Below are 23,805 nucleotides of genomic sequence, written 5' to 3' on the forward strand. Positions count from 1 at the left end.
TGGCAAGTCAGTAAGCAACGTGCTGATTGGCTATTTACTCAGGCGTCAAAACAGGGTCAAAATTCGTACTCGTAACTTGAGTTTTTGTAAACTTGTAACTTCAGGGTCGTACTTGAAGGTGGGAAATTTGTGTGTCCGTCGGATTTAGTTTTACACATGCAAAAAATGTTTTTACAACTTCAAAACTTTGTTACACATACACAAACTATTTTTACAACTTCAAAACTTTGTTACACATACACAAACTATTTTTACAACTTCAAAACTTTCTTACACATACACAAACTATTTTTAAAACTTCAAAACTTTCTTACACATACACAAACTATTTTTACAACTTCAAAACTTTCTTACACATACACAAACTATTTTTAAAACTTCAAAACTTTGTTACACATGCACAAAATGTTTTTACAACTTCAAAACTTTGTTACACATGCTCAAAATGTTTTTACAACTTCAAAACTTTGTTACACGTGAACATCATTGTACAAGTACAAAATCTTTCTGACCCTTATTTGATCCCATATTGCTGGTCTTGCATTGGTATCTCTCTGTGTCCACCCGATAAGAGGTGTAGATTATGTCCTGTGAGAAGAGGGGCGAGGGATGTCTGCTCACACACCGCTTCCCCTGTGATCCGGTCCAGGACAAGCAGCATCAAATATATTGATATATCTTTAAAAGTCATGTGTTATGGAAGGGCGCCTACACATGTGCTGTTGTTGGTAAAGCTTTGGCCAGTATGGGGATTGAACCCATGACCTTGGCTTTATTAGCACCATGCTCTGACCAGCTGAGCTAATCGGCCAATTTTTGAGTAGCCCTATAAGCAAATTTTTTCAAGAATAAGTGCTCTCAGTGTTTTCTCTGTTACCTATTTAAGTCACACAAACATTCTATACAGCTTGCCTTTGGTTTTGCGGATTTGGATATTATCAGCAGGTGAGTTGAAAGACTTTTAGTTCTTCAAAAAATGCTTTCAATGCAATTATTTTATCATTTGTTATATGCTACAATGACTCGACGTAATAAAACTTACTCATTCAAGTCTCTCTTCTTTTGTATCGCTTGAGTATTGGCAATATGGGGAAGCCAAGATCACTGCGCAATCATCAGCTTAACTTTGGATTTTTTTACCAGTAACAGACTGGTAAAATCCTCCGACTTTAATGGCATGCCATTCAGAGGATTTCTGACATGGAGTACAACTAGCAAAGTACTTACCAGCTTTCACCATGTGTTTATTTGGTTAGTACTTAGTACAGTGCTCTTGATATCTGTACAGTAATGACAGCATACAACTAAACAAGACAACCACGAAGGGACTCAAACCCTCAATCTTCTGATCCGAAGTCAGACGCCTTGTCCATTAGGCCACATGGTCTCACCTGAGTCATCTGGCCGGTACAGGGGTGGTCTGCTGCCAAGTCTGAAACAGCCAGGAATAAAATTGTACCTCCAAGTCTGAGGCTCTGATCCTCAGTTGGAAAAGGGTCGAGGGCCCTCTCCTTGCTTAGAACCAGTTGCTGCCTCAAGTGGAAGAGTTTAGGGATCAGACCATTTTGACCACGACTGGAGGAGCTCGTTCTACCAGTCGATCTTCCTTCCAACGCTCACCTCTGGTCATTCCTTATGAGTGGTGACTAAATGAATGAGATTGTGAATGCATAAGGGCTGAAATCATCTTCCACTCTGTGGTGATTAGGCTCACCCTCTTGGATCAGGGTGATAAGCACGTGTTAAACTAAATCCGACGGACACACAAATTTCTCACCGTCAAGTACGACCCTGAAGTTACAAGTTTACAAAACTCAAGTTACGAGTTCGAATTTTGACCCTGTTTTGACGCCTGAGTGAATAGCCAATCAGCACGTTACTTACTGACTTGCCAATCAACCCGGTGCCCACCCACGCGCCAACCAACCATCCAATCAAGGAGCAGCAATTTCTGCCGGCCAACGACACTCAGTGGGCACACGTTGGTACTGATGGAGGAAAAACAGGATGGAGTCAAACGCTTCTGCTCAGGTAAGTTAATTAAAGATATCGGCAATTTCACGATGTAGCAAAAGTTTCTCAACGTCGTCATATAAGCGGTCATGTAGGCCTAACGATGTGAAATGACAGGTGCCGTGCCAAAAGTTGATTGCTACCAGAAATTGATTTCCGGCACGCGGGAGCGCGCACAGTCTGTTCAATTTGAAAAGCGTAGCTCAGTGTTTCGATGTTTCCCTCCTCCACTCACCACACCTGATTCAAATGATCAGCTCGCCATCAAGCTCAGCAGTGGCCTGATAAGGAGCCATTCATTTGAATCAGGTGTGTTGGAGCAGGGAACATAAAACATGCAGGGCAGTGGGTCCCGAGGACCGGAATGAAGAAACACTGGTATGTGGCTCATATATGTGAGACGATAATGACGATCGTGTGTTGACTATAATCATCAAATTATGTTATTTTTTTTATCTGTGTTTATGTGTTTATCGTTGTTGGATAGATGGTGATTTATATCTGGCTTACATTAAGGCTTATAAAGACATTTGGATACTGGATATTTCTTTTTGGTCTCAAAATGACTTTTTATCACTCTGCAGAGTTATATTTACAAGATTTGACCGTTATATCCCTACCTGACAGGCAGCGTACCTTTTGTGATGGATACTCCCACAGGAGTCTATTTGGTGTTGCTAATGTTTAGATTTTATGATAGATAGGCTACATCTGTATATTTTTGGAGTTCATAAATTGCACAGAATGTATTATACACTTGCTTATGGGGGATGTATAAATGATAACCTCTTCAATTTCTCTATGGCAGGACGTGATGGTGGGCAGGCATATTCTGGACCGACTGCAGTCCAGGTTGGAGCAGGCATTGCAGCGACTGCCCTTGGACCTGGACTATCTCGAGTTCATCTGCATGAGTGAAATGACTCTGATTATGTCACTCTCTGCTCACGTAGACTTCACACAGGAGCTAAGTTAAATGGTGTTTGTGCGATGTGGCTTGGTTATTCTGCAGGGTTCCTAGGTTTTGATAAAACCTGCAATAGTCATGGAAAGCCCCCAGGTTGGTCTAATATTTACAGCCAATTCAGACATTTATGTATCTTGTTCACACGTTCCAATCAGTCCACAGATAGAAGTTAGATGCCAAAGATATAAAACTATTGTATTTAATGTTACACCACTTTGATGAATAAGGTCCACTGACAAATGAAAATGTTCTTCCTTCTTTTAGGTATTTGAAGGTCTTTTCCAGCTGCACACCCTCATCAGCACTGAATTAGATGGGAGAAGAAAAGCAGTTGTAGTGGACAGGACTGCTGGAGAATGGGGGTGTCCAAAGTTGGTTATTTCCAAAGACCACCTCCAGCATTTGATTGAAATCGACCTCTCTGTGCCCTGTATTTCCAAACTGCTGGGTGTATCAGTGAGCACACATTACATTACAATACATTAATAAACCATTAATACAGAAATATTCCATAGCTCCTGCTTTATATAGCAGCCAACCTCCCGTCAGTTCCCTCATTTTGGGGTATGTTTCAGTCAGGGCTCTGGCAATCTACATTCAGATAGACATGAAAATCATAAGTTTTTTTTGTGCTTACTCTCCCTGCTTTTCTCCCAATTTTGGACATACACAATTTAGCTCATGCATGGGCCAAATCAGATTCTTATGCCACACAAAGTGGCAAAAGGTATTTATAATTAATGAAAAGAATATATTTTTGTTATGATGCATTCCTGAAGTTTACATAGTATAGTTAACTAAACATGTATCTTTCCAAACATTATGATAACATTGCAATACCTTGTCTGGTGCCAAAAAGTGAGCAGAACACCATGGAATTTTACTCATGTATGTTTTAGCTAAAAAATATACAAATGTAATACCTGTGTGGTCAGCATTGTCATTAATGCTTATGGTGCGTTTTCCAAGTCCTGCCCTGAGGAGCCTGGAATCATCTTTTGGAGTTCTGTCTGTTGTTTCTGGTAACAGACAGAAATTCAATTCCAGTTGTTTGCCAACTGGAATTGTAATACGTGGCAAAGGCCTCTTTCCTCTGCCCCTCATTTGGAACAATGCTGGAAATGATCTGTTAAAGAAATTAAATACTATAATCACTGTAAAATATGAAAATGATCCTATATGGTCAAAAATGATAATAGGAAGACAAATGATGTTTTAATTTCTATTAAGGCAAGGCAAGTTTATTTATAGAGCACAATTCATACACAGGGCAATTCAAAGTGCTTCACAGCTACATAAAATCACAAGAAGGCAATAAAATCATTAAAAAATAAAATAAAAAATAATAATAATTAAAAATCCATTAAAATAATCATTAGTTGATTTAAAAAAAAAGTGAAGAGTGCAGATAAAATACTTTCAGGTGTCATATGCACAGCTAAATAGAACTGTTTTCAGCCTGGATTTAAACATTGTCAGAGTTGAGGCCTGTCTCACATCTTCTGGAAGACTGTTACAGATTTTAGGAGCATAAAACTGAAACGCAGCCTCACCTTGTTTAGTTCTGACTCTGGGCACCAGCAGGAGACCCCTTCCTGAGGTTCTCAGAGCCCGAGTTGGGCTATGACATAAGCTTTTCACAGTGAAGCTGCGTCGACGTCACTTCAGGGAGCTGGGAGCTTCAAAGTAAGATGAGGGTTGATCTACTACTGTAGACAACAAAGCAAGGCTGCTCAATTTCTCCATTGATAAAATAATTTCACAACTCTACAACATAAAAATTCATAAAAAAAACATGTAGAATATAGCATATACTTTGTTGTCTACAGTAGTAGATCAACCCTCATCTTACTTTGAAGCTCCCTGAAGTGACGTCGACGCAGCTTTAGCTGCAGAGAAGCTATCAGGCTTGTGTTGATAATAATAAACTCCTCGTTTTGTGAGTAGAGACCATATTTGTACTACTGTAGAAGTTTGGTGTCATGGCATGTGATTTTAGTGTGGTAATTTTGGAGATACGGACCAGGATCCATTAACCCTTGTACGAAGCTATTCGGGATAACTCAGTAACTCAGCTGATGTTCAGCCAATATCGAAAAAACTGCGGGTGGGCTACTTGGCTGGATATCACGGTTCAAATGACCCCAGGTTGAATCTACTCTGGACTATCACTTTAACTGTGGAAAAATAAACAAAGAACTAAGCATGGCATGGAATAAATACTTAACTTGGGAAGGGTCGAGGAACATGGAACAAACAGGAATCATGCATGGAAGCCAAACAGGTCAGGTAGATAGTAGTGATGTTACCTCCAACACCGAAGCTCCGAAGCACGCTTCAAACTCGACGGGGTAGTTATAGTGAAGCAGTGGGCCGGAGCTTGCTTCATGTGACGTCACTGATGACGTTTGAACCACTTCACTGCTTCATTCAGACCGAGTCAGCTGACTGCTTCGAGTTGATAGCGGAGCTTTGAACATTTGCCGCGATTCAGTGTATTCAAGATGGCTGAAACCCCGGTTCATGTCCCCGTTCTACACGTATTATACGTTACGAACAGCTCACGTTTTTTGATATTCGGAGTTTTGGATTATTCTCTCATGGAGCAACCATCGAGGAAGCGTTCTAAAGTGTGGGAATATTTCGACCCAAACAGTTCCTTCAGCACACCAGCCTCCTCTGTTCCCTGTGACAGAGTATTTTCCAAAGCTGGAGAAATTGACAAAAAAAAAAAAAGAAACCGTTTGAGTCCTTCTACTGTGCAAAAACTACTTTTCTTGAATAAAAACACCTGAAGTAACACAAGCACCCTCTTTATTACACCAAGCACACTCCCAAAGAAAATATGAATGACAAACCAAACATTTTCACATTGTTTTTAAATTATTATTCCATCCATCCATCCATCTTCCGCTGGTCCGGGGATCGGGTCGCGGGGGCAGCAGCTTGAGCAAAGAGACCCAGACGTCCCTGTCCCCGGCCACTTCCTCCAGCTCTTCTGGGGGGACCCCGAGGCGTTCCCCTGCCAGAGATCCAACGTGTCCGGGGTCTTCCCCGGGGTCTCCTCCCAGTGGGACGTGTCTCACCAAGCGTCCAGGAGGCATCCTAACCAGATGCCCGAGCCACCTCATCTGACTCCTCTGGATTCGGAGGAGCAGCGGTTCTACTCCGAGCCCCTCCCGGATGACCGAGCTTCTCCCTATCCACCTACGGTCCTGGCGGGGAATCGCCACGCAGCACGCGCAACCGCCGGCAAAGCAAATTGAAGCATAAACGTCTCGAGCCATTAACACAAGCGCAAGACGCAAGCGCAAGGGCAGTTAAAAGAGGTATAACTCAGCCTTAAAGGGAGAGCCCAGACACCCTGCGGAGGAAACTCATTTCGGCCGCTTGTATTGGCGATCTCGTTCTTTCGGTCACTACCCACAGGTGAGGGGAGGAACACAGATTGACCGGTAAATCGAGAGCTTCGCTTTCTGGCTCAGCTGATGGCGCACCGATCCGCCTGTCAACCTCCCGCTCCATTTGTCCCTCACTCGTGAACAAGACCTCGAGATACTTGAGGCAGGATCTCATTCCCGACCCGGAGAGGGCAAATTATTATTTCATGGGTAAATTAATCAATCTTTAATGAGGTATTACAAACCCCTACATACGTGTTATTATATGCATCACATTGGCAGGGCTTCATATGGTGCAACAATTGCTACGCCAGTAGATGTCACCCAAGGGAATTGAATGAAGCTTCGAGTAGTGAACCACTTTGACACAATGGTTCAATGCTTCAAAAAGCCTCGTTTTGCCATCACTACAGTTTAGCCCTCCGACTGTATAGCACGCTATGGATAGGATGTTTTACAATGCTTGCATGGAGGCAGTCACAGGGCACATAGTACAGCATACAAAGTGTAATGAGGAGATTTGTCACAGTACATGACCAGGAGGGAGAGTCAAGACTCGAGGCAGGATTTAGAATATAAAATTTAAATTTTATTCTTATCCATTTAAAATAAATGTATACAAGGGGATTTCTTGAACCATTAGAATGACAGATACAAATGGGTTGGTCACTGAACAGAAACTACAGAGTTATTCTGTGGCGCTGGCTGACCCTGTTCCATTTGGATTCTGGATTAAAACCTGGGAGCTGTGGCTTGTATTGCACCATCTGCTGCGGCTTTTGGACCTTCACTTTGTTCTGGTCAGCAGGTTCTCTCAGCCGTCTTATAGTTGCACCACCGAAGCTTTGAGGGATCTCGTAGGTGGAGACCGGGGCAAAGCCTGGAGCAGAAGCTCCCACTGTGCTGCTCCTCCTGGGAACAGGGAGTTTGTGAGCTCCCTGAACTGAGAACCTGCTGCTGGGGTTCTGCACAGTGGAAGCAGAGCGGGATCTGTAGCTTCCTTGGGTTTTTGCACCAGTCCCAGAATGTGGCTGGCTCATGTGCAGTTCTCCCATCCAAACCTGAGAAGAGAAGCCTCTGGGCTTTGGTTTGTCAGCTCTACGGCCTAAAGACACCTTTCTTGCAGGGGCACGAGCATATGTCTGGATCCTCACAGAGCTTCCTGGTGGTGCAGCACCAACTGGGCTGAATAGTGTGGAGGATGAGCTCAGCTGACCATGAGGAACTTTAGCAGAAGACAAACTGGAGAAGCCTTTCCCAGGACTACGAACAGATGTAGGGCTGCTGGATAGATACTTGTTGGTACGCGGTGTACCCTGCTGGACTGGCTGAATTCTTTTCTGACGGAGGTCCTTCTGGTTCTGACTGCGCTGACTCACAGAAGATCCACTTGAGATAGCAGCAGAAAGTGGAAACGACTGCTTTGGCACAGTTTGAGCATTAACCCCGTTTGAATATGGGCTTTGCCAGTTAGGTTTTGACACCAAGCTGCTCTGTATTCTCACTGTACTCTGGGCTGGCTGTGAAGGAGCTTGTGTATAGCTACTAGCTGAAAGTCCTTGGCGAGAACCTCTTTTGGCTGCAGCTTGTGTGTCGAGGCTACTACTCTGGACAGAGCGTGGAGAAACCATTACTTGTCTGACTTGATTCTGGGGATAGACACCAACATGTCGTAGTCTGCCAGCTTGTTGAGTAAAGCCAGCAAATTTGTTGCCATTTAGGGAGCTCTGTGCTGTAGGACAGAAAGAGACAGCAGTCTACTTTTGTAGGGAGTTACAGTAGCAGGTTAAATGTGTTGTGCTCACCTTCTGAAGCCCATAGACAACATACATGCTCTGCTTGAGCTAAAACCAGCAAGACCCTGCACAGAAAATAAGACACTACAGTTAAAAGAAAGACAACTCATCACTTCTAAACATGGCCGCAAACACTTACCCCAAACCAAGGCCACAAGTCATTTCTGTGCGCCTACAGTCCAGTCAAAGAAACCGTAGCCTAACTCCCCTAAAGCTACCTGCTCTGCATGTGTACCCAGCAGTGATTTGGTATTTATTTCAACCTGCAACCAATCAGTGCTTAATGAACTGATTGACTGCAGGTGCTTCTGCGGTGGAGTAAGGGTGATTGCTGATGCTTCGAAATAAAATCTTCTGTCCTTTAACAACATGGCTGCAAACTTTTGGAGCTTTCAGTATCTAGTCATTGACTGGAGGTTTAACATTGATAATGTTAATAAATCCATCTAATATGACCTTTCTTTGAGCCAAGCTTGATTTAGAGAAGATAATTATGAGGAGATGCCCACTTTAAATGGAAGTGTCAGCACTCACCTTTGGGATAATAGGAATGTCACACACACACACACACACACACACACACACACACACACAAGCGCACACACGCACGCACACACACGCACGCACTCACGCACGCACGCACGCACGCACACACACACACACACACACACACACACACAATAACAGTCAATGAAAAGAATGAGTACATTTTTTTTCTGCCCTCTTCCTCTTCATCTCCTCCATCCACTGGTCAAGTAGCACAGTTGGCCAAAAGAGCCTCTGTATACAAAAGCTTAGCACATCCTTCGAGCCAAAATTGAACCAGCAACCTAAGGATAACTGTTGTTGGGCACCTACAGTCCTCCTCTCTACCAACTGAGCTATCGAAGGGAGCAAAGCCCACATCCTTTTCATGAATCCTGTATGAATGCATGTAACCAGGCTTAAGATGCGTATCATGGGACACCTGCAGTTCTCTGCTGTACCAAATGAGTTATGGAAGGGAGCCAGGGGCTTGGGCCTGTTTATCAGTTAAATAAACACAAAAAGTGATGAGAAACCATCAGTTTCAGATGCGTTTCAGATCAAATCAGCCCCAGTTTCTATCATGCATTTAGTCGTTACAAAAACATATCTGGCATCTATCTGGGAAAGTCTCCACATCGTCCAACACAGATGTTGATCCTCAATATACCCTCACATTGTCCAGCGCAAAAGTCCAGCCTTTTTGTTTGGTTCTTTTTTTGTCAGGTCTATCCACCCATTCATTTGGCACACGATTTTCATCTTCTGTTGTTAGGATGTTTATACTTTGGGTGTGGCGGTGTGTGAAAACCCTCCCGTTAGAAGAGCTAAAAAACACAGAACATATGCGGCCTTGGCGACTCATTAAAAAGGCACTATTTCTCATTGGGGCCTGTTTGATACTTTGACCCCTTTTATGCTCTTTAAATGGGCAGACCTTCTGCATTTGTGCTGTTTGATTCTTTCAGACCTTTGATACGGGACTGAGGCCTGTAGACAAAATTTTTTTTTTAAAAGTTTAAAAAATCTAAGTTGAAAGTGGGATCTTTTTTCAGCGATGCAAACAAATTCGGTTGGGGGGTTGCTGTGACCCTGATTTGAACCGTGGTTGCTGCGACCACAACGCAGAGTACTAACCACTATACTATCACTGCCGGTTGTGGGTTTTTGTCGTGTGTGGCTTTGATGTGATCCGAAACACCTTGGTATCCCAAGGATAGCATATGTAGCTCTGCGGCATGTGGCTGGCAGGCATGTTTTTTTTTGTGTTTGTAGCAAAATCATTGACAACAGAGATAAAGAGGAAGACGAGCTTTCCTTAAGGTGTGGGGTCAGCCACATGTGTTGCAAGACGACACACTGTGAGGTATCTTTGGGCGTAAGTGAGCTGGGATACCCAGGGAGTAGAAGGTTTAAAGCGCTCCTGTTCTAAAGCAGTGGGAGAAGTGAGAGACTAAAACCAGCGTGTCGAGCTAGTCAGGAGTTGAACCTAGAATCTTCTGATCTGTAGTCAGACGCCTCATCCATTGCGCCACTAGCCCTTAGCAAGCTCAATAGAGAGTGGAACAGTCTTTCGTAAAACAGCATATTCCAAAAGCTTTGAAAGGATTGACGGAGTTGGCCAAAAGAGCCTCTGTGCACAAAAGCTTGGCACATCCTTCGAGCCGGAATTGAACCAGCGACCTAAGGATAACTGTTGTTGGGCACCTACAGTCCTCCTCTCTACCAACTGAGCTATCGAAGGGAGCAAAGCCAACATTCTTTTCATGAATCCCGTATGAATGCATGTAACCAGGCTTAAGGTGTGTATCATGGGACACCTGCAGTTCTCTGCTGTACCAAATGAGTTATGGAAGGGAGCCAGGGGCTTGGGCCTGTTTATCAGTTAAATAAACACAAAAAGTGATGAGAAACCATCAGTTTCAGATGCGTTTCAGATCAAATCAGCCCCAGTTTCTATCATGCATTTAGTCGTTACAAAAACATATCTGGCATCTATCTGGGAAAGTCTCCACATCGTCCAACACAGATGTTGATCCTCAATATACCCTCACATTGTCCAGCGCAAAAGTCCAGCCTTTTTGTTTTGGTTCTTTTTTTGTCAGGTCTATCCATCCATTCTTTTGGCACACGATTTTCATCTTCTGTTGTTAGGATGTTTATACTTTGGGTGTGGCGGTGTGTGAAAACCCTCCCTTTAGAAGAGCTGAAAAACACAGAACATATGCGGCCTTGGCGACTCATTAAAAAGGCACTATTTCTCATTGGGGCCTGTTTGATACTTTGACCCCTTTTATGCTCTTTAAATGGGCAGACCTTCTGCATTTGTGCTGTTTGATTCTTTCAGACCTTTGATACAGGACAGAGGCCTGTAGACAAAATTATTTTTTTAAAAGTTTAAGAAATCTAAGTTGAAAGTGGGATCTTTTTTCAGCGAGGCAAACAAATTAGGTCGGGGGATTGCCGCGACCACAACGCAGAGTACTAACCACTATACGATCACGGCCGGTTGTGGGTTTTTGTCGTGTGTGGCTTTGATGTGATCCGAAACACCTTCGTATCCCAAGGATTGCATATGTAGCTCTGCGGCATGTGGCTGGCAGTTATGTTTTTTTTTGTGTTTGGAGCAAAATCATTGACAGCAGAGATAATGAGGAAGACGAGCTTTCCTTACGGTGTGGGGTCAGCCACATGTGTTGCAAGACGACACACTGTGAGGTATCTTTGGGGCGTAAGTGAGCTGGGATACCCAGGGAGTAGAAGGTTTAAAGCGATCCTGTTCTATAGCAGTGGGAGAAGTGAGAGACTAAAACCAGCATGCCGAGCTAGCCAGGAGTTGAACCTAGAATCTTCTGATCCGTAGTCAGACCTGTTATCCATTGCGTCACTAGCCCTTAGCAATTTCCATAGAGAGTGGAACAGTCTTTCGTAAAACAGCATATTTCAAAAGCTTTGAAAGGATTGACGGAGTTGGCCAAAAGAGCCTCTGTATACAAAAGCTTGGCACATCCTTCAAGCCGGAATTGAACCAGCGACCTAAGGATAACTGTTGCTGGGCACCTACAGTCCTCCGCTCTACCAACTGAGCTATCGAAGGGAGCAAAGCCAGCATCCTTTTCATGAATCCTGTATGATTGCATGTAACCAGGCTTAAGATGCGTATCATGGGACACCTGCAGTTCTCTGCTGTACCAAATGAGTTATGGAAGGGAGCCAGGGGCTTTGGCCTGTTTATCAGTTAAATAAACACAAAAAGTGATGAGAAACCATCAGTTTCAGATGCGTTTCAGATCAATTCAGCCCCAGTTTCTATCATGCATTTAGTCGTTACAACAAAATATCTGGCATCTATCTGGGAAAGTCTCCACATCGTCCAACACAAATGTTGATCCTAAATATACCCTCACGTTGTCCAGCGCAAAAGTCCAGCCTTCTTTTTAGGTTCTTTTTTTGTCAGGTCTATCCATCCATTCATTTGTCACACGATTTTCATCTTCTGTTGTTAGGATGTTTATACTTTGGGTGTGGCGGTGTGTGAAAACCCTCCCTTTAGAATAGCTAAAAAACACAGAACATATGCGGCCTTGGCGACTCATTAAAAAGGCACTATTTCTCATTGGGGCCTGTTTGATACTTTGACCCCTTTTATGCTCTTTAAATGGGCAGACCTTCTGCATTTGTGCTATTTGATTCTTTCAGACCTTTGATACGGGACAGAGGCCTGTAGACAAAAATTTGTTTTTTTAAAGTTTAAGAAATCTAAGTTGAAAGTGGGATCTTTTTTCAGCGATGCAAACAAATTCGGTCGGGGGGTTGCCTTGACCCAGATTCGAACCTGGGTTGCTGCGACCACAACGCAGAGTACTAACCACTATACGATCACGGCCGGTTGTGGGTTTTTGTCATGTGTGGCTTTGATGTGATCCGCAACACCTTCGTATCCCAAGGATAGCATATGTAGCTCTGCGGCATGTGGCTGGCAGGCATGTTTTTTTTTGTGTTTGGAGTAAAATCATTGACAGCAGAGATAAAGAGGAAGACGAGCTTTCCTTACGGTGTGGGGTCAGCCACATGTGTTGCAAGACGACACACTGTGAGGTATCTTTGGGGCGTAAGTGAGCTGGGATACCCAGGGAGTAGAAGGTTTAAAGCGATCCTGTTCTATAGCAGTGGGAGAAGTGAGAGACTAAAACCAGAGTGCCGAGCTAGCCAGGAGTTGAACCTAGAATTTTCTGATCAGTAGTCAGACGCTTTATCCATTGCGCCACTAGCCCTTAGCAATTTCCATAGAGAGTGGAAAAGTCTTTCGTAAAACAGCATATTTCAAAAGCTTTGAAAGGATTGACGGAGTTGGCCAAAAGAGCCTTTGTGCACAAAAGCTTGGCACATCCTTCGAGGCGGAATTGAACCAGCGACCTAAGGATAACTGTTGTTGGGCACCTACAGTCCTCCGCTCTACCAACTGAGCTATCGAAGGGAGAAAAGCCAACATCCTTTTCATGAATCCTGTATGAATGCATGTAACCAGGCTTAAGATGCGTATCATGGGACACCTGCAGTTCTCTGCTGTACCAAATGAGTTATGGAAGGGAGCCAGGGGCTTGGGCCTGTTTATCAGTTAAATAAACACAAAAAGTGATGAGAAACCATCAGTTTCAGATGCGTTTCAGATCAAATCAGCCTCAGTTTCTATCATGCATTTAGTCGTTACAAAAACATATCTGGCATCTATCTGGGAAAGTCTCCACATAGTCCAACACAGATGTTGATCCTCAATATACCCTCACATTGTCCAGCGCAAAAGTCCAGCCTTTTTGTTTGGTTCTTTCTTTGTCAGGTCTATCCATCCATTCATTTGGCACACGATTTTCATCTTCTGTTGTTAGGATGTTTATACTTTGGGTGTGGCGGTGTGCGAAAACCCTCCCTTTAGAAGAGCTAAAAAACACATAGCATATGCGGCCTTGGCGACTCATTAAAAAGGCACTATTTCTCATTGGGGCCTGTTTGATACTTTGACCCCTTTTATGCTCTTTAAATGGGCAGACCTTCTGCATTTGTGCTGTTTGATTCTTTAAGACCTTTGATACGGGACAGAGGCCTGTAGACAAATTTTTTTTTTTTTTAAGTTTAAGAAATGTGAGTTGAAAGTGGAATCTTTTTTCAGCGAGGCAAACAAATTAGGTCGGGGGGTTGCCGCGACCACAACACAGAGTACTAACCACTATACAATCACGGCCGGCTGTGGGTTGTTGTCGTGTGTGGCTTTGATGTGATCCGAAACACCTTTGTATCCCAAGGATAGCATATGTAGCTCTGCGGCATGTGGCTGGCAGGCATGTTTTTTTTTGTGTGTTTGGAGCAAAATCATTGACAGCAGAGATAAAGAGGAAGACGAGCTTTCCTTACGGCGTGGGGTCAGCCACATGTGTTGCAAGACGACACACTGTGAGGTATCTTTGGGGCGTAAGTGAGCTGGGATACCCAGGGAGTAGAAGGTTTAAAGCGATCCTGTTCTATAGCAGTGGGAGAAGTGAGACACTAAAACCAGCGTGCCGAGCTAGTCAGGAGTTGAACCTAGAATCTTCTGATCCGTAGTCAGACGCAATATACATTGCACCACTAGCCCTTAGCAGATCTGATAGTGAGTGGTACAGGCTTTCGTAAAACAGCATATTCCAAAAGCTTTGAAAGGATTGACGGAGTTGGCCAAAAGAGCCTCTGTGCACCAAAGCTTGGCACATCCTTCGAGCCGGAATTGAACCAGCAACCTAAGGATAACTGTTGTTGGGCACCTACAGTCCTCCGCTCTACCAACTGAGCTATCGAAGGGAGCAAAGCCAACATCCTTTTCATGAATCCTGTATGGATGTATGTAACCAGGCTTAAGATGCGTATCATCAGAGGGGAACCCTCAGGGCCTTCTACGCCTTCAGAGAAGGCCTTAAAAAATTCAGAACAAAAACATATTAGTATTAAATAATAATGTATGTATACATAAAAAAAACTCAATCACTCTCAATTAATTTAATACATTTAATACCACATTCTCGCTAATCTATGTTCCAAAGTTAAGTTTACAGTCAAATTCACATCGGCAATGAAAGGGTTACTGTCCTGAAACATACTATCCAATCAGAATCGTCCATCTCTATCGAAGCAAGATTAACCGGCTCATTAATTGGTTAGGACTTCACGCATCTCGGGGAAGGCCAAGCTATGTATTTTGGTTTGGAGAGTGATGGGAAAATTGACCAATCACGGTTTTATTTGAAGTGGGCGGGACAAAAAAAAAAAAGATCGTGGGCCTTCTTGAAGTCCAAAAAGCGTGCAGCCCCAGTCTAGCATTAAGGCTGAGTTATGCTTCTTTTAACTGCCCTTGCGCTTTCTTCTTGCGCGTATGTTAATGGCTCGAGACGTTTATACTTCATTTAGCTTTGCCGGCGCTTGCGTGTGCTGCGTGGCGATTCACCACCAGGACAGTAGGTGGAGTAGCGGCTTTTTTCAATGACAAGCCTACTATGATGAAAGGAAATTTACCGCCAGGACCTCTTCGAGTGGATTCATGCTTCTTCTTCTTGTAAATAGCCGGTATTTTGTCAGATTTTCAACACCTTGGGGGTCTAAACGACTACTTTCTCGCCTGAAAATGTTTCAAATGTTGCTAAAGTTATATATTTACAGAGTTTATAGCTTAAGCGAAATCAGCTTTTCAGGCTGGCTGATTTCGGCTCGGGCAGGAGTGAAGTGCACTGTGTGTAAATGCTCTGCATGCTGTCTGATCGATGAGTATGTCGTTTACAAGTAGTAGGCTTGCGTCTTTTCTTGCGTGAAGTTTAGAAAATTGAGGTGACACACGCAAGCTCGCAATGGGGGGCTTGCAACCGCGCAAGGGCTTGCGTTTCTTCTTGCGTCTTGCTTTGCGTCTTGCGTTACCGACTATAAACCAGGCTTTAGAGTAGGCTCTCTTGCATCCACACCCCAGTCCAGCAGGTGGCGGTAATGCACCTTTTTCGTTAAGCTGCCAACCTCCATAATAACCCAAGAAGATTGTTTTTTTTTATTTTTAAAAACACAACTTTATTTACATTTAATTACTGAAAGCCACAGCGGTAACGGCAGCTCAGTCAATAAATCAGGTCAAAAAGGATGCAAATAACATTGTCAACGACAGCGAAGGCAACAAAGTAATTCAAAAAGGATGCAAATCATAATTTTCCGTGAGCTACTCGGCACAAAAGCTCTTTGTTAGCCCACTGCTGTACAAAAACATCCAGGTTCCCGGTGAGCCTGTGGAAACAAAACTCCAGTTTTAACCTGGCCTTCACATGGAACTTCCACAGAGTTTCCGGGGCAAGGGTCGGCTCACCCTTCAGCTTGTCTCTGCGAGTTAAATAAATGGACAACTTAGCTTCCCCAACTAAAAAATTAAGGAGTGTACACTTTCCCTTTTGTGTTTTACAATACTTATCTCCACAAATAAAGATGGGTGCAGTAAAAAGAACATCAAACAAACCAAAAACATGAGTGAGAACACTAAAGAAACTTGTTAATCTGCTGCACTCAGTGAAAACGTGGAAGAGGGTTTCGGGCAGGTTACAGAAAGGACAGACATTGATAACACTGGGACTAAACTTAGATAAAAAGGCGTTTGTCGCGATGGCGCCATGTAGAAGTCGCCACTGGAGATCCCCTGTTCTCTTTTTCAGAGGTGGTTTGTACAGGACCCTCCATTGTGGGCTCAGCCCACCCAGCCTCCCGGTCCACACACACTCTGCCCTGTCGCACAGGCCCTTCTGTTGGATGGCTTTAACATAGGATATGTACAGTGCCTTCTTATCTGCCGAGTGCAGGCTCAGCTTCACCGCACTGCAGGACGTCAGCAGAGGCCCGCTCAGCTCTGCCAACCCAGGCCTCAGGTGGATGTCTGGGTACGGGTCCCTGGGGTCAGGTTCCGCCTCTCCCCTGCCCCTCTCCTTCTCCGTCAGCCTCGCCCTCCACAGCTCCAGGCACCTCTCCACCAGGCGGAGGGAGCGCACCCCCAGAACGGAGCCCAGAGCTCGGCTGTCCGTGAGTGCTGGACCTGCAACACTCACCTGCTGATGCAGGTAGATGACCTTTGACCTGCAGAGCGCCCCCTGCAGACCGGGCACAGCACTGCAGCAGACGTCCAGCCTGGCACCACAGATCAAAGGCTCCTATAACATCCAGTGCAGAGAGTTACACTTATCACTTCTTCGAGTGTGGAACAGCGCCCAGGACTTAAAAGCACCACGATAAAAAGGAGGCAACACACTTAACTTTAGAGAATTAAAATCGGTAAAAACAGAGCAGCATCCAGCGTTAACACGCCTGAGTATGCAGCTGGCCACGTCCCTCCACACCAGATCCTTCGGTCCAGTCAGGTACCTCTGAAAGAACCGGAGTCTGAAGGTGGCTGTCTTACTGGCCAGGTGGACCAGGCCCTGGCCCCCCTCGTCTCTGGATAAAAACAAAACAGACTGAGGCCCCCAATGAAACCTATCCCAGAAAAAGGTGACCATCTTGGCCTGAATCTGGGCCAGCAGTCCAGGTGGAGGGTCCAGACAGGCCAACCGGTCAGCAGCGACCGCCGCCCACGACCCCGCAGAAGCCCCCGGCCCCGCGGCGGCCGCCACCCGCAGCCCCGCTGAGCGGCGGGTGGCGGTAATGGCCGCCGCCCGCCGCTCTGCGGGTGCAGCCGGCTCAGCGCGGCCGGGACAGGCCTTAATTAAATGTCCCTCCTCACCACAACCGAAACATTTCACGGTGGACAATGTCGCAAACAAAATATATTCAAACTCATCCGCACGGACACGGAAGCGATAGTCAAGATCCTCATTCCGGTTGTTGAGGATCATGAACACCACACCACGTGTCTCAGCAGCGGGGACTTGCATCCCGACAGCACCTTTCTGATGGGAGATACCACCTTACCGTGCTTCGACAGTTCTTTAATGAGGAACTCATCGCTAATAAAAGGAGGCACGTAGCCGGCTGCGTCAGCGGCATCACCGGCTCAAACTGCCCATTGACCGTGATGCCCGCCTCCACCAGGCTGTGCACCTGCTCCACCTTCGCTAAAAACAAAACCACCGCGCTGGTCATGCGGGCAGCGGACTTTACCGACCCGTGCCCGATAACCAGCCCCACGGCCAGTGCTACTTCCTCCACGCTGCACGGAGAGCCGGAACCAACTCTGATGCCGTGCTTCCGGGACAGCATGGAGAAGCCGCCAGACGCCATTGCGGCCGGGAAGCGCACCAAACAATTGCGAAAAAAACCTCGAAATTAACCTTACAACACTACACAAAGTACCAGAACAAACACAACTAATGAAACATTCAACAGAGAAGACAAGGATAGTGAACAAAGGTTAGAAAAACCACTTTCACAATTAGCCTTTCTCTCAGCTCTTCCACTCACACTCCTCTCGCCAGAAGATTTTTTTTTATTTTTACCAAAACATTTATTCACATTTTAACATAATACATCACACTGTGTCAATCTGTAAAACAGGATAAATTAGTGTTCAAGAAAAAGTGTAAACTGCAGTTCATTATTATCATCAATGGAACAAAGAATATCATTAAAACACCAGATGCTTTTAAAACGTTGGAGATCGTCTGTGAGTTTGTAAAAGCTAAACTCCAGCCTCAGTCTGCACCTGAGGTTGCAGCACCACACAGAGGCCGCCTCCTGACCCGCTTTGTCCTTCACTTTGTTCTTTCTGGAAACATAAATAGCCAACTTAGCTTCACCCAAGATAAAATTTAAAAGCTGAAACTTCTGTTTGTCTGTTTTTTTATATCCTGCGCCATAGATAAAACGTGTGATGCTAAAAGACTCATTAAACAGGTTAAACACTGTGGTTAAAAGAGTGAAGAGCACTGTGAGTCTCTGACACTTGCTAAAAACGTGATAAACCGTCTCCCGAAGGAGACAGAAAGCGGCACTGGTTAGACACAGCCGGGTTTAAAACAGAGATAAAAGCATTGGAGGCGATGGCACCATGTAAAATCCTCCACTGGAGGTCGGAAGTCCGTTTCTTTATGGGAGGCTTGTAGAGAACTCGCCACTGTGGACCGGCTCCATCGGCTCCCAACCTGCCGGTCCACACGGTGGGCTCCCTGTCGCAGAGCCCCCTCCTGTTGAGCACTGTCACACAGAGGTGGTAGAGAGTCCTCCTTCCAGCCGTGCAGAAGTTGATGCTCCCGGGGTCCCCGAGTAGAGGCCCACTGAGTTCCCCAAGCTGGGGACTCACGTTGACCCCAGGAAAAGGGTCCCCATGGTCCGGCTCCACCCCTCTGCTGTAGTCCTGGAGGAGGCCTTTCTCCTTGCCAGAGAGCCTCCGCCTCCAGAGCTCCAGTACCTGCTCTGCCACACTGGCGGACCTGATGCCGAGGAGAGAGCCCACGGCCTGCGAGTCCGTCAGCGCCGGCCCCGCAGTGTCCACCAGCTGCTGGAACACCAGAACCTTTCTCCTGCACAGCGCTGTTCCCAGTCCAGGCGTAGCTCCGCTGGACACGTCCAGACGGGCCCCGTGCACCAGTGGCTCCTGCAGCAGCCAGAACAGGGAGGCAGAGCTTTGTCGCGAGTCAAGTTTAAAAAGGACCCATGACTTAAAAACACTGTGATAAAAAGGAGGCAACCCGTTTAAATTTAATAAAGTGCAATTGGTTAAAAACAGAACAGCATCCAGTCCCAGGTCACCCGCACGTTTAAAAATGCAGCCGGCCACTTCTCTCCACACCAAGTCCGCCGGACCTGTTAAAAACCTTTGGACAAACTGAAGCCTGAAAGTGGAGGCCCTGCTGGCCAGGTGGATGAGGCCCTGGCCCCCCTCCTCTCTCGATAAAAACAGCACCCCCTGTGGCACCCAATGCCGGCCATTCCAAAAAAAAGTCAATAAGTTTTGCTTGGACCTGAGCCAGCAAACCTGACGGCGGGTCCACGCAGGCCAGGCGGTGCCACAGCAGAGATGCTACTAGGTTGTTCAGCACCAGCACTCTACCCCTGTAAGACATCTGGGGGAGCAGCCATGTCCATTTTTGTAGTTTGCCTACAACCTTTTCTGTGACGCCCTCCCAGTTTCTCCTGGTCATCTTCTCATACCCGAGGAAGACGCCAAGGTACTTCAGCCCCTCTCTGCTCCATTGCAGGTGCTGAGGGAGAACTGGGAGGCCATCACACCATCTGCCCACAGCAAGGGCTTCACTCTTCCTCCAGTTCACCCTCGCTGCGGACAGAGTGTTAAAGGAAGCGGCTAGTTCAACTAAAAGATCTACTTCTTTCTGGGATCCGATCAAAACAATGACGTCATCTGCGTAGGCAGACAACACAATGCTCTGTTTAAAACCAGGTAAAAGCAGGCCATCTATGCGTGTGCGAATCCTACAGAGGAGGGGCTCCAGGGAGAGTGCATAGAGCATCCCAGACAGAGCACAGCCCTGCCGGATGCCTCTATGCACCCTGAAAGTAGCACACAGACTGCCGTTGAACTTCAGCATACTCTCAATGTTACAGTATAACACCCGGATCTTGGCTACAAAACCAGCGCTGAACCCAAACCTCTCCATGGTTTTCCAGAGGAAGTTGTGCTCAACGCGGTCAAAAGCCTTTTCCTGGTCTACGAAATGAGACCAGTATCAGTGCCCAATGAGCTGGAGACCTCCAAAACATCCCGAATCAGGTAGACATTGTCTACCATAGACCTGCCAGGTACACAATAGGTCTGATCCCGGTGGATGACCTGCTCCATAGCATTCCTCAGCCTGTTCGCCAAGGCCTTGGACAGGATTTTATAATCCGTGCACAGGAGCGACACAGGGCGCCAGTTCTTTATCTCCTGAAGGTTGCCTTTCTTTGGCAGGAGGGTGACAGCAGCCCTGCGACAGGACAGTGGCAGGGAACCCGAAGCCAAGCTCTCGTTAAAAACCGCTAAAACATCGGGTGCTAAAATGTGCCAGAAGGCCTTATAAAACTCGACAGTCAGACGGTCGATGCCGGGGGCCCTCCGTCCCTGCATGCCCTGCAGAGCAGCCTGCAGCTCCACCAGCTGTAAGGGCTGCTCCAGCTGTGCGCTGGTCTCCTCAGCTCACCACAGAACTCCTCAAACAGGGCGTCATTCTCCTCGTATGCACTCGCATAGAGGGATGCGTAAAAATCCACAGCTCGCTGTCTGATGTCTGCGGTGTCAGTGAGTTCCTGCCCTGTGTCGGAGAGCAGAGAGTGGATTACCTTGGCCTGACCTCGCTTCTTCTCCAGGCCGAAGAAGTAGCTAGAGGGAGCATCCATCTCGGAGATGTTTAGGAACCGGGATCGGACCAGTGCACCCTGCACCTTTGTGTCCAGCAGGTTGGCCAGAGCCATCTTTTTAGATTTGAGGACTTCAATACATCCTCGATTTCCTGTGGAAGTGGCAACTGTCTCCAGTTCCACGATCGCAGTCTCCAGGTCCTGTATAGATCGACTGGCATCCCGTGTAACATTGAGAGTATACTGCTGGTACAAGAGTTTTATCTCAGTCCATGGTCCCACCACTGCCTGAGACACGTAAAATCACCTTTCCTAAGTCTAAAAATGGCCCAAAAATAACTTAAAGCTTCTTTAAAACCTTTATCAAACGTCAGCGCTGAATTAAAATGCCAGTACGCACTCCTGGGTAAAACATTCTTTAGAACAACATGACATAAAACCAAAGAGTGGTCAGTAAAACCGACTGGCATGATCGTACAGCCCTTAAAAACATTAAAATGATGTTTAAAACAATAAAAGCGATCAAGCCTGGCTGAGGAGATCTTACTGTCTGTCAGGTGGGACCATGTGTACTGCCTGCAGTCTGTGTGCGTCCTTCTCCACACATCCACCAGGCCGTGGGAGCAGACCAGCCGCCTCAGAGCGAGCTGGGAGGCTGGATAAGGCTCTGCATGGTTACGGTCTCAAACCGCGTCTCCAGTACAGTTAAAATCCCCCCCCAAGAAATAAAAAGTCCTCCGAGCCACAGCAGTTCAGTCCGTCGTTGACCTGATTAAAAAAGCTCTCCCTCCCTGGACCATTGGTCGGAGCATATATATTTACAAAAAACAGTGTGTGGTGTTCAAACTTTGCTTTGATTAAAAGGCACCTCCCTTGTACAATGTGCTCGACCTCCAGAGACAACGGAGGGAATGTTCTGGAGAAGATGAAGCCTACTCCTGCACTCTGAGTGCTGTGATGGCTTAAAAACACTTCACCTTCCCACTCCCTGTTCCAGTCTGCCTCGTTGCTGCCATCGCTGTGGATTTCCTGTAAAAACAGCACATCTAGCTTTTTTCTCCGTGCTGTGTCAAAAACCAGAGCCCTTTTTCTGGCCTCCCTGGCTCCGTTAACGTTTAACGTCCCCATTCTTAAAATGTTCATGGTAAAAGAGATGTTAAAACCAAAGACAGTAAAATGGAGAAGTAAAACCAGTTCTAAAACCCTCATCGTTAAAGTCCGATTTGACTTCTCACTTTGATCATTTGTTTTCTGAGCCTGTAAATTTCCCGATCAGTGAGACCTGAGGTAGCCTTTTGTTGAATAAGGTGTCTCGCTGAAACGTAAAATTTAAGCAGATCTGGAAAACGCTGCTCTAGACGCAGGCCCTTCATGCCCTTGGTCTGCTGCAGGAAGGTCTGGAACACCTCAGCAGGATACAGGTCACCTTCCCGACTGACGGTTGTCTGACTGAGGGACAGCTCGCTGCAGTCAGACACACCGCCCTCGCTGTTGCTGCTGCCTGCGTCGCTCACTCCAGCCTCCAGCCTGCCGGTTTTACAGCCCCCCACAACCTTCACCACATTTTTGCGCTTGCTGCAACGCTTTTCAGGAACAGAGTTCTCCCCAGACTCACAGGTCTCCATGAGTCCAGCTTCAGCAGCTAAAGTACCTGTACACGCTGCAGGGAGGACACTCGCCTCACCTGTCCCACACACCTTACCTGTCCCACTTACCTCACCTGTCCCATTTACCTTACCTGTCCCACCTGTCTCACTTACCTTACCTGTCTCATTTACCTTACCTGTCCCACCTGTCTCACTTACCTTACCTGTCTCACTTACCTTACCTGTCTCACACACTTTACCTGTCCCACCTGTCTCACTTACCTTACCTGTCTCATTTACCTTACCTGTCCCACCTGTCTCACACACCTTACCTGTCTCACACACTTTACCTGTCCCACCTGTCTCACTTACCTTACCTGTCTCATTTACCTTACCTGTCCCACCTGTCTCACACACCTTACCTGTTTCACACACCTTACCTGTCCCACTTACCTTACCTGTTTCACTTACCTCACCTCTAACTTCACCCTTCTCCCTTTCCCCCTGCTCGCTCTGTGTCTGCCCACCCGGACGCTCAGCCGCGGCTCCATCAGAGCCGGAGGCGGGAGCATCACCCCCCCGCCCCGCGGCACCAGGAGCGGGCTGTTCGGCAGCCGCGGCTCCGCTGGAACCCGCCGGAGCGGCTCGGCCGGGACAACTTTAATCAGGTGGCCCTCTATGCCACAGCCAAAGCACTTCATTGTGGAGGAAGTGGCAAACAGTGTGTAATAGAACCCTTCCACACGCACAATAAACCTCAAGTTTAATTCCCCCGACTTGTCATTGAGGATCATGAGCGGCTGTCTGCGATGAGACACCACATGCGTCAGCAGCGGGGATTTACACCCCGACAGCACCTTCCTCAGCGGGGAAACCACCTTCCCGTGCCTGGAGAGTTCCTTTATCAGGAACTCGTCACTAATAAACGGGGGCACGTTGGACAGGACGATCTTCGAAGCCGGCTGCGTCAGCGGCATCACCGGCTTGAAGATCCCGTTCACTGTGACTCCCGTTTCTACCAGCACCTTAACCTGCTCCACCTTCGCCACAAATATAACCACAGCCTTGTTCATGCGGGCAGCAGATTTGACAGAGCTGTGCCCGATCACCTGGCCGACAGCCAGCGCCACCTCCTCCACGCTGCAAAGGGAGCCGGCACCAACCCTGATGCCGTGCTTCCTGGACAGCGCGGAGAAGCCGCCCGACGCCATTGCGGCTTCATAGCAGTGCTGGGAAGCACA

General features: G+C 46.6%; 6 non-coding genes across 6 annotated transcripts; all 6 read right to left on the reverse strand.

The window, feature by feature from the left end:
- Nucleotides 1-737: 737 nt before the first annotated feature.
- trnai-aau (transfer RNA isoleucine (anticodon AAU)) lies at nucleotides 738-811 on the reverse strand. The gene has a single exon. It is a non-coding gene; the product is annotated as a tRNA-Ile (tRNA).
- A 503-nt stretch (nucleotides 812-1,314) lies between these two features.
- On the reverse strand, nucleotides 1,315-1,387 carry trnar-ucg (transfer RNA arginine (anticodon UCG)). The gene has a single exon. It is a non-coding gene; the product is annotated as a tRNA-Arg (tRNA).
- An 8,970-nt stretch (nucleotides 1,388-10,357) lies between these two features.
- Nucleotides 10,358-10,446, reverse strand: trnay-gua (transfer RNA tyrosine (anticodon GUA)). Its single transcript is given in 2 exon segments — nucleotides 10,358-10,393; nucleotides 10,410-10,446. It is a non-coding gene; the product is annotated as a tRNA-Tyr (tRNA).
- Nucleotides 10,447-11,710: 1,264 nt separating this feature from the next.
- On the reverse strand, nucleotides 11,711-11,799 carry trnay-gua (transfer RNA tyrosine (anticodon GUA)). Its single transcript is given in 2 exon segments — nucleotides 11,711-11,746; nucleotides 11,763-11,799. It is a non-coding gene; the product is annotated as a tRNA-Tyr (tRNA).
- A 1,291-nt stretch (nucleotides 11,800-13,090) lies between these two features.
- Nucleotides 13,091-13,179, reverse strand: trnay-gua (transfer RNA tyrosine (anticodon GUA)). The gene is given in 2 exon segments: nucleotides 13,091-13,126; nucleotides 13,143-13,179. It is a non-coding gene; the product is annotated as a tRNA-Tyr (tRNA).
- Nucleotides 13,180-14,445: 1,266 nt separating this feature from the next.
- trnay-gua (transfer RNA tyrosine (anticodon GUA)) lies at nucleotides 14,446-14,534 on the reverse strand. The gene is given in 2 exon segments: nucleotides 14,446-14,481; nucleotides 14,498-14,534. It is a non-coding gene; the product is annotated as a tRNA-Tyr (tRNA).
- Between the last annotated feature and the right edge of the window lie 9,271 nt (nucleotides 14,535-23,805).

Source organism: Odontesthes bonariensis, chromosome 8 (genome assembly GCF_027942865.1).
Source record: "Odontesthes bonariensis isolate fOdoBon6 chromosome 8, fOdoBon6.hap1, whole genome shotgun sequence".
NCBI classification, from domain to species: domain Eukaryota; kingdom Metazoa; phylum Chordata; class Actinopteri; order Atheriniformes; family Atherinopsidae; genus Odontesthes; species Odontesthes bonariensis.